Below are 6184 nucleotides of genomic sequence, written 5' to 3' on the forward strand. Positions count from 1 at the left end.
ACAGAATTTTCATTTTGAAGTGACCTAATCCTTTAAATGTGACATTATTACAGTATAAAAAAATATTAAAAACTTTAATTGTTAGGTGCAATTAATCGCGATTAATTACAGTAAAAATGTGCGATTAATTTTTAATCGACTGAAAGCACTAATATATATAATATATAAACACTCACAATTGTTTTTTAGTGACTGAGAACTGCCAAAGGGACTAAATCTATAGCAGCTTACCTTCCCTCACAGCCTTGTAACACTATAAAACCTTAAACCTCCTAAAGAGACGGCTAATTGAGGCTTACCGTCAAATGTCACGACCTTAAATCAGTGAATTGAGTTGAATTTGCTGGGACGAGTGGCTTTGCTTGGCTAGACTAGCACAGACTCTCAGTCCAGATCAACAGGTCAGATACCCTGGCAACACATTATTACACTTACAAGTATTTATCATGAAATGGTACCATAAAGAACCTTGGTATCTATGGTATTCTTTTAATACCAATTAAATACTACATGAATATGGTAGCAATCACATAATCAAGTATATTATAATCAAGGATATAATGGTATATGGCCACAGTGTTATTTTGTGATTGTCAAACCTTACAAAAAAAGTACCATGGCAACTGGGTAAAGTGATAGTACTTTACCACATGGTATACGTGGTACTTTGATACATAAAATGGTACTGAATTTTTTTACATACTTCATGTTAAAATAGATTAATTTAAGAATTTTGTCCAAGGATCTCAAAAATATGGAAGCTTGTTTCCCGCACTGAATAAAACATAAAAAAGGTAATTGTGACTTTTATCTGGAAATTCTAAAGTTTAGGCCTATATATCGAGTTTATATCTCACAATTCTGATTTTATTATTTTATTCATGCAATTGCAAGTTTATATCCCGCAATTCTGACTTTATAACTCGCCATCGTGAGTTTATGTCATAAAAAAAGTCAGAATTGTGAGATAAAAAAAGTCACAATTATCTTTTTAATTTTTTGATCCCGTGGTAAACAAGCTTCCATACCAAAACATTCATGAGTTGATATATTTGATGAATTTGAGGTCTTTAAGTTTCTCCAGTATTCTGAGGTTCTAAAGCTTCATCAGGCTGGATTTGTGTTATCTGCAGGATGCTGTTGTGTCGTGACGCTGTTGGTGACTACACACCGCTGCGTTTCTAATGTGTCATTGCTCAGCCGTATCCTTCCTCCTGATCCAAACATCTCTCACAGGGAACATGACTACTAATTCATTTCCTCTTCACCAAATGACAAGAAACTTAAAACAGGCTCATTAAACTGAAATCTTAGGAAGGAGGGAATGAAGGAAGGAAGGAAGGAATGAAGGAAGGAAGGACAAATAACAGGAAGGAAGGACAAATAACAGGAAGGAAGGAAGGAAGGAAGGAAGGAAGGAAGGAAGGAAGGAAGGAAGGACAAATAACAGGAAGGAAGGAATAACAGGAAAAATAACAGGAAAGAAAGAAGGAAGGAAAGAAGGAAGGAATGAAGAAAGAAAGACAAATAACAGGAAGGAAGGAAGGAAGGAAGGAAGGACAAATAACAGGAAGGAAGGAAGGAAGGAAGGAAGGAAGGAATAACAGGACAAATAACAGGAAGGAAGGAAGGAAGGAAGGAAGGAAGGAAGGAAGGAAGGAAGGAAGGAAGGAAGGAAGGAAGGAAGGAAGGAAGGAAGGAAGGACAAATAACAGGAAGGAAGGAAGGAAGGAAGGAAGGACAAATAACAGGAAGGAAGGAAGGAAGGAAGGAAGGAAGGAAGGAAGGAAGGAAGGAAGGAAGGAAGGAAGGAAGGAAGGAAGGACAAATAACAGGAAGGAAGGAAGGAAGGAATAACAGGACAAATAACAGGAAAGAAAGAAGGAAGGTATGAAGAAAGAAAGACAAATAACAGGAAGGAAGGAAGGAAGGAAGGAAGGAAGGAAGGAAGGAAGGAAGGAAGGAAGGAAGGAAGGAAGGAAGGAAACACAAAAGGATTAAAAAAATAATAATAATGAAATTAAACAAGAACACGCAAATAAGAACCAAAGGGAAAAGAGAGAAAAAAATAGAAAGCAAACAAGAATTGAAGGAAGAACAAAAGAATGGATTAAATAATGAAAGGAAAAAAGAACAAACCAAACCAAAAGAAAGACATCAAATAGAGAAAGAAAGCAGTGTTCTCACTGAAACTCAGTCGTCTTAAAATGAGGAACGACTCAAACATCCAAACACGACTCTCTTTCGCTCATCACTATACATCAAACCGGACAGAGCGACACTTTGAAGGAGCGCTTGATCGTGAGTGTGTTTGTGATAAGCATCACAGGAGGATTCTTGGGAACACCGGGGTACACTGTGTCCTTTCATAGTCTCAAATTTTTTAATGCAAAAGATCAAACTACCTTCCCGTCCAGGGACGAACCACGCCGGGGACTGACTAGCTTCAGTGGCTCCGTTCCCAACACTCCCTCGACCACACGTAAACAAAGCACATCTGCTACGCTGTTTACACGGGCCAAAACAAGGACAAGGACACAATCCAAACGCTGAGCGAGGTCAACGGGACAACTTTACACCAAGAGACCACGTCTACAGGCATTCCCAAACATACCCTGTCATGCCAGATCAGGCAACGGGATCTATCCCATAGTGCATTTCTCTGCAGGACCAGACTATATTTGGCCAACAGTGGCCAGTGGGAGAAAAACAGGTGTGACAGCCAACACACAGTGACTCACGGTATGTGTTCTGCGCTGCCGGCCGCTAACAGAAGCGGGGCAGAACTACAGGCCATGGTAAAAACACAATCAGATGAGAAGCCGGGCTTACAGTCGGCAGGAAGCGGAAGTTGCGATAGTCTTTTCTTCCCTGTTGTGACGTATATCCAAGTGAAACGGCTTCTCAAACAAGAAACAACTTTAGGCGGGACAGGCAAACAAGACAGAAACACTGGAAGAGTGAAGCGACCAAGCAAGAGAAAAAAATCTAGAAATAAAAAAATAAAATAAAAAAATAACAATAATTATTATCAATATTTGTATGCAGTATGGGCCAAAATAATAAAATATAATATCAAATAAATAAAATTTAATATTCAAATGTAAGTGTGCGTAAATATATATATATAAAGTATATATATATATATATATATATATATATATATATATATATATATATATATATATATATATATATACACACACAACTTATCAAAGTCATTATTATTAAATTATTTCATTTAAAAATAATATATATTCCAATATTTAAAATATTCAAATCTCATCATAGCATAATTTATGTAATTGTAATTGCAGTGTAATGTAGATGCATCTTCTGTGCCACTTCTGCAGTGCAAAAAAATGCATGTTGATGTTACTGATTTCATTTGATTGGTAACAGCATATTATTATTGGATTTATTGACTAAATGTACGAATTTGGCATAAAAGACTATACATACATCTAATAAGGTTAGAAAAAAAATATGTTTTGTCAATATCGCACACCCATAACAGAGGGTCACGTTGATTCGGCTAATTGGATGCAAAAAGTATTGCAGTGTTTGAAACCCTCCACCTGTTGAGGACGAGCAGAGAGTGGTTGGTCTGACTGGTTTTCATGGGTTTAATTGACGCGCTGATGCTGCAGAGGGAAGAAGCAGGTGTTGTTTTAATGATGAGGACATCTTCCGGCCAGTGCTGCGTTTTATTCCACCCATCTGCATTCTCTGTTCATTCGCTCTTTCAGTGCTCGTGAGACATACCAATGAGTCAAGCGCTGTGCAGCTGTCAAAGCTAACCCTCTGACTGAGAGAGAGAGAGACTGAAAAGTATCCTTTAATTCCTAATTAACATTCTAAAAACATCAACATCATTTTACATCAATCAACACTTTGCATTATTGAAAAGATAAAACCATCTCTCCATCATCAACAAAGAACATTTGCAACAGACCATTTTTCAATAAAACACTGTAAATTATTTGTCAACTTAGAATTGAATATGCTTATTATAAGACGAGTAGGGCTGGGCGATAAAACGGTAACGATAATTATCGCGATATAATTTTTCTCGATAAAACGATATCAAGAGGTCGATAAATGTTCGATAATGTGTATGCGCCAAAAGCGGAACGAAACTCATTTTAACCGCGCGCCACACGGACCGTTTATCCGCTCCGCTCAAAGTCCAAATGGCAGCGCGAGCTCACTAGAGCAGACGCGTTCGTCTCGCTCACGAGATCCAGTGAGAAGCGCTTAAGTTCAGCGAAGAACACAAATGTCCAGTTTAAATCAGTTTAAAGGCAGATGAAACACCGCTGACAAACAGGAGAAACACTGTACGCAACGATACAGTCAGAATCTGAATTGAAACTGAATCCATTTAGCCTACCATGGATTTACTGTAACGTTAGCCTAGTAATATTAACTGCACCATGAAATGTGGGATATACATATTGAATTGTATAATATTATTAATGTAGACAATGTATTAAATGAGTAATGGAATATAATTACAGTATTTAATAATGTATTTAACTGTTTGTAGGCTAATGTAGGCTACTGTTTTTCATACAAATACCATAGAAACCATAAAGTTAAATTTTGCCATGATAGTGAGGTGCTAAGTTATAGGCTGTACCTGGCTTCTGTGGTTATCATGATCTAAATGCATGATACTGGATGACCAATGGTTAATTTTAATAAAACTCAAACAGTCAGAATATTACATTTTACCAAATAAAAATGTGGTCCTTAAATAAAAATAAAAAAACAAACAGATGTTACTGTTTTTGTTAATGAACATAAATTTAACATAGTAGCATTAGCTTGAGTTTGGATGTAGATTTACTGTCAACTCACTGTCAAATATGCATTTCGAGACAAAACATGTAATTTGAATATTGCAGCCTGCACTGCAAACTGTGCTGAAGAAATATTTTTCTTTTCAAATATTTATTTTGTTAAGGAAAAATGACAAATGTTTGAATGTTCTACCTCAGATTTTTAAAACCACAACGCTCTGGTTTATACATCTTTCACCTAGGAGCAAAAATCTGCCTTTAAACTTGAAAGAAATAAAGATTTGACATTTATCGTGATAATTATCGATATCGACTGATATAAAAAAAAATATCGTGATATTTTTTTTGGGCCATATCGCCCAGCCCTAAAGACGAGCTGCCAATAATCCTAAAAAGACCCCATTAACATCTTTTGTAAGAGAGAGAGAGAGAGAGAGAGAGAGAGAGGGGGGGTTGAGTGGAGTTACATATTCCTGACTACAAGAAATCAATAGGAAAAGAGGGTGATATGAAACCGAACAGCTACTGTAAGTGAAAAGGCAAGTGATAAAAAAGATAATTCGTAAATTTGAGTTGTTGTCCTAAAAAGGATTGCGACAAGTTTCAGACCATTTAAATCAATCACTTGGTTTCTACTGGCAGCATTACACTGGTAAGCCCCGCCCACCGTCAAATATCATTGGTCCAAAATCATCCTCCAAGTACTTTCAAAATCAAGTCTTCTGATTGGCTGTGATTCTGTCATGCACAATGTGGACAACTTAAGGCCGTTTGTCCACCAAAGCGTTTTTTCACGCGCCTGGCGTATGTTTTCAATGGGAGCGCCGCGTTTTTTAAACGCCATGAGCGTAACGAGGCGCTGAGCGGTTTTTTTACGCTGAAGCAGCGCCGAGCGCCCGGCGTTTTTTACTGGTCGCCGAGTTTAAAACGCAGCGCTCATCACTGTCACCAGTCACCAGCCGTCCAATCACAAAGGAGGAGGGGCGGGGCTAATACCACACCGACCAACTGTCACAACATTCTTTCTGTACAACGACATCAACCAGCAGAGCTAACCGAACAAAATGGATAAAAAATATTTTTTAGTATGAAACAAATTATCTGCGAAATCAGTTACAAGTAAACTGTGCTGCAGATATTCTGTATCACAGCAACGAAACGTCTCAACGGAAAAAACGCTGCGCTGCCAAAACGCTCTCAAGCGCCCACAGCTAGGCGTTTTCAGCAGAGCGTCTAGCGTTTTCAGCTGGCTAAAAACGCTTTGGTGGACACACGGCCTAAGCATGCACTGATAGTGTTAAAGGTTTTCCCAGCGCCACTTCAAACCACCTTGAAAATCAACTTACGCTGGAGACATTTTGCACCTCAGCTTAAAGTCC

Source organism: Rhinichthys klamathensis, unplaced genomic scaffold (genome assembly GCF_029890125.1).
Source record: "Rhinichthys klamathensis goyatoka isolate OS25496 unplaced genomic scaffold, OSU_Roscu_1.1 h1tg000059l_1, whole genome shotgun sequence".
NCBI classification, from domain to species: domain Eukaryota; kingdom Metazoa; phylum Chordata; class Actinopteri; order Cypriniformes; family Leuciscidae; genus Rhinichthys; species Rhinichthys klamathensis.